Source organism: Schistocerca americana, unplaced genomic scaffold (assembly GCF_021461395.2).
Source record: "Schistocerca americana isolate TAMUIC-IGC-003095 unplaced genomic scaffold, iqSchAmer2.1 HiC_scaffold_454, whole genome shotgun sequence".
NCBI lineage: Eukaryota > Metazoa > Arthropoda > Insecta > Orthoptera > Acrididae > Schistocerca > Schistocerca americana.
In genome coordinates, this window is record NW_025726186.1 from 57501 (window position 1) to 62500 (window position 5000).

General features: G+C 53.0%; 1 non-coding gene across 1 annotated transcript in view; it reads right to left on the reverse strand.

Moving 5' to 3' along the window:
* The window catches only part of LOC124583286, a 1910-nt gene extending 1315 nt beyond the window's left edge, over positions 1-595 (reverse strand). Inside the window, exon 1 of the ribosomal RNA XR_006974141.1 lies at positions 1-595. This exon is cut by the window's left edge and continues 1315 nt beyond it. This is a non-coding gene — a ribosomal RNA (small subunit ribosomal RNA).
* Between the last annotated feature and the right edge of the window lie 4405 nt (positions 596-5000).

Sequence of the window (5000 nt, forward strand, 5' to 3'; positions counted from 1 at the left end):
CCGCGGCTGCTGGCACCAGACTTGCCCTCCAATAGATACTCGTTAAAGGATTTAAAGTGTACTCATTCCGATTACGGGGCCTCGGATGAGTCCCGTATCGTTATTTTTCGTCACTACCTCCCCGTGCCGGGAGTGGGTAATTTGCGCGCCTGCTGCCTTCCTTGGATGTGGTAGCCGTTTCTCAGGCTCCCTCTCCGGAATCGAACCCTGATTCCCCGTTACCCGTTACAACCATGGTAGGCGCAGAACCTACCATCGACAGTTGATAAGGCAGACATTTGAAAGATGCGTCGCCGGTACGAGGACCGTGCGATCAGCCCAAAGTTATTCAGAGTCACCAAGGCAAACGGACCGGACGAGCCGACCGATTGGTTTTGATCTAATAAAAGCGTCCCTTCCATCTCTGGTCGGGACTCTGTTTGCATGTATTAGCTCTAGAATTACCACAGTTATCCAAGTAACGTGGGTACGATCTAAGGAACCATAACTGATTTAATGAGCCATTCGCGGTTTCACCTTAATGCGGCTTGTACTGAGACATGCATGGCTTAATCTTTGAGACAAGCATATGACTACTGGCAGGATCAACCAGGGAGCTGCGTCAACTAGAGCTGAGCAGCCGGCCGCCCGGGAGTGTGTCCCGGGGGCCCGCGCGAACACGCAAGCGTCCGCTCAATTATTCTGCAAACAGGAGGAGGCTGAGCTCCCCTGCACAATACACCTCGAAACCCTCTCAGGTCCCGGCGGCGCGCAGCGCCGTCCTAAGTACTTGGTCGGGTTCGAGAGAGGCGCAATCGCCCGGAGTTTGGCGAGTAGACGCTTTAGGTGCGACCACCCGTGCTCCCAACTGAGCTTGCCGCTGCCGACAGAGGCCCGGGAGCGTGCTGTCGTGGCATTGCCGGCGGGAGACAACACGCGCCACCTACGGTGGCCGGCAGCTCCAACGCCAGCGCCACAGAAGGACAAAAGCCCCACTTGGGTGCCGAAGCGAACTCTCCCAGCACAGCGCACGCGCCAACACGTCCGCACAGCTGCGATACAATCCACCTGCGAGAACCGCAGAGGCGACCGAGCAGCAGACGGCGTCGCGGCGCCGAGCGCCGGGCGGCGGCGCATCCTCAGCGCACACAGTCCTCAATCGGACCAGCACACTGCAGATGTCCACCGCGCTTCGCACCGGGCCCGCGAGGACCTACTTTGGCCGCACGGCGCCGCGTGCAGGGTGCGCCGGCGCGCAGCTGCGCCGCCTGCCGCCTCCGTCGGCCGGCGCGCCTGCCACTGGCCGCCCCCACCAGCCGGCTGTAGCGCGTGCGCCCACGCACCGCGCGGCCAGCACGCCGGAAGGCCCCCCCTCACCGGCCGGGGACGGTCCCACCCAGCCACCGCCGCGTATCGCTTCACACCCACATGCCATTCACGTTCGTGGGCATGGTGGGTATCGCTGAAACAACCGGTTGGTAGCTCAACCGATCGTCGCCATCACTGATTCACCTCTAGCGAGAACAACCGCACCACAACGGTTTACCAGTTCTTCATTTGCGTAACGTCACCAGCAAACGTAGACGTCCATCGCCATTTGCAAATTCAACGATTGTTGCATGCCTGTGTCAGGTGTCACGACACACTATGTCTGCCCACGTACACGCAACAACATGTGCACGCTTCGCGAACACGTGGAAGGTGGCCCCCGTACGTATGCGATGTCCATTGCGCGAACGACTGTCAACCGGCCTCTGTCGCATGTCGCAGATGTGGAACGCAGTGCACCATGCTATCACGGTGTGTGAGAAGAGACGACTACGTCTGACAACACGCGCCACTACATCAACAGACGGCTCATGCTGATCGCCATCCACGGCATACCATACTGCAATCCAGCTCTTATAGGGAGACGACACGTAGCTGAGTGCACAATATTTGGACCGTATGGTTCGCCGTTGTTGGCGCAGTCGTGGTACGGTCACACATGTACCACGATGTATCATTCAGTACATGAGGACCAATGTGCGGTACAGTGTGTGATTTGGACGTACAACATCAGCGGACAGTTGCCACAAGCCGTACCACAACGTAGGCTGTGCTTCGCCATGCGAATGCCAATGAACAACTGCGAAGGGCATTGAGCATGTACGTCCTGCCGCCATCCGCATTACAGTGTATAGCTGCAAGGTGTTTAACATGAAGCGATACTCTGGGGACCGGGCAGTGCGAGTAGCAAACTATATTGCGGGGGTTGCAGTTAGGCAACACTACACTAATTTAACGCGTCGTATGACAATTACAGAGCAGGTTAAGGCCCAACGTGTGTTGGGTTAAGGCCCAACGTGTGTTGGGTTAAGGCCCAACGTGTGTTGGGTTAAGGCCCAACGTGTGTTGGGTTAAGGCCCAACGTGTGTTGGGTTAAGGCCCAACGTGTGTTGGGTTAAGGCCCAACGTGTGTTGGGTTAAGGCCCAACGTGTGTTGGGTTAAGGCCCAACGTGTGTTGGGTTAAGGCCCAACGTGTGTTGGGTTAAGGCCCAACGTGTGTTGGGTTAAGGCCCAACGTGTGTTGGGTTAAGGCCCAACGTGTGTTGGGTTAAGGCCCAACGTGTGTTGGGTTAAGGCCCAACGTGTGTTGGGTTAAGGCCCAACGTGTGTTGGGTTAAGGCCCAACGTGTGTTGGGTTAAGGCCCAACGTGTGTTGGGTTAAGGCCCAACGTGTGTTGGGTTAAGGCCCAACGTGTGTTGGGTTAAGGCCCAACGTGTGTTGGGTTAAGGCCCAACGTGTGTTGGGTTAAGGCCCAACGTGTGTTGGGTTAAGGCCCAACGTGTGTTGGGTTAAGGCGCAACATAGGTTAGGTTAAGGCGCAACATAGGTTAGGTTAAGGCGCAACATAGGTTAGGTTAAGGCGCAACATAGGTTAGGTTAAGGCGCAACATAGGTTAGGTTAAGGCGCAACATAGGTTAGGTTACGGCGCAACATAGGTTAGGTTAAGGCGCAACATAGGTTAGGTTAAGGCGCAACATAGGTTAGGTTACGGCGCAACATAGGTTAGGTTAAGGCGCAACATAGGTTAGGTTAAGGCGCAACATAGGTTAGGTTAAGGCGCAACATAGGTTAGGTTAAGGCGCAACATAGGTTAGGTTAAGGCGCAACATAGGTTAGGTTAAGGCGCAACATAGGTTAGGTTAAGGCGCAACATAGGTTAGGTTAAGGCGCAACATAGGTTAGGTTAAGGCGCAACATAGGTTAGGTTACGGCGCAACATAGGTTAGGTTAAGGCGCAACATAGGTTAGGTTAAGGCGCAACATAGGTTAGGTTAAGGCGCAACATAGGTTAGGTTATGGCGCAACATAGGTTAGGTTACGGCGCAACATAGGTTAGGTTACGGCGCAACATAGGTTAGGTTAAGGCGCAACATAGGTTAGGTTAAGGCGCAACATAGGTTAGGTTAAGGCGCAACATAGGTTAGGTTAAGGCGCAACATAGGTTAGGTTAAGGCGCAACATAGGTTAGGTTAAGGCGCAACATAGGTTAGGTTAAGGCGCAACATGGGTTAGGTTAAGGCGCAACATGGGTTAGGTTAAGGCGCAACATGGGTTAGGTTAAGGCGCAACATGGGTTAGGTTAAGGCGCAACATGGGTTAGGTTAAGGCGCAACATGGGTTAGGTTAAGGCGCAACATGGGTTAGGTTAAGGCGCAACATGGGTTAGGTTAAGGCGCAACATGGGTTAGGTTAAGGCGCAACATGGGTTAGGTTAAGGCGCAACATGGGTTAGGTTAAGGCGCAACATGGGTTAGGTTAAGGTACAATATGGGTTAGGTTAAGGTACAATATGGGTTAGGTTAAGGTACAATATGGGTTAGGTTAAGGTACAATATGGGTTAGGTTAAGGTACAATATGGGTTAGGTTAAGGTACAATATGGGTTAGGTTAAGGTACAATATGGGTTAGGTTAAGGTACAATATGGGTTAGGTTAAGGTACAATATGGGTTAGGTTAAGGTACAATATGGGTTAGGTTAAGGTACAATATGGGTTAGGTTAAGGTACAATACGGGTTAGGTTAAGGTACAATACGGGTTAGGTTAAGGTACAATACGGGTTAGGTTAAGGTACAATACGGGTTAGGTTAAGGTACAATACGGGTTAGGTTAAGGCACTTGGGGGGGGGGGGGGCCCGGTTTGTTGATTGTGATTATCGTAAGTAAATGACTGCGGCATCATCTGATTTGCCACGTCAGGGTGCACCTTTGGCTCATAACAGGCGGCGCTCTGATTCCATGCTTGTGGCAGACCTGTGTCTTTCATTCCTGCCATTGTTTGTGTGGTGTGACAGGAGGCAGTATTGTGATGTTGGGTGCACCCCTGTCTGGGACATGTGTGGGTGTTGGTGGCTTAGCTGAGCAATGGTGGTTGTCGGAAGGGTGGGATATTCTGTTTTCCGAGTGGACCTCCCGGTCTGGTTATGATAGTGTGGATTGTCTAATGTGGCAGAGAGGATGCACTGGGTGTTGTTCCATGCTGGTGCTTACATATTGTCTGTGTGCCTGTTACAGGCAGAGAGTAGTGCGTGATAAGAGTGTCTGGCTGACGTGTGATTGTGAGCAGAGTCTTTCAGCATGTATACGGACAGGTCTATACATTATCTGTATTCTGATGGCTCTATCTATTACTAATCAGCGCCGTGTATACGTTTAATCCGGTTCCAGTCGAAACTATTGTATCTCTGTACATTAGTGACACGGCGAGCCCGCTATGTAGTTACTCGTCTCGGCAGCTTCCACCGGTGTATGGCAAATGATTATAAGGAATCAGTCTAGTCGTCAATACCGATAGTCTGACGTCACATGTCTGGGGTGGGGGACGCTGCGCCCTTCCGGTGGGTCATGGCCTAGGAAGACTCTTCCCACGCAGGGGGGCTTGGACTGTCATTGACTCTTCCGAGTAATATACTTGCCGTACGTTTTTGCGACTGCGAGTGCAACGCTCACCGGTACCGACATGGATGGAGCG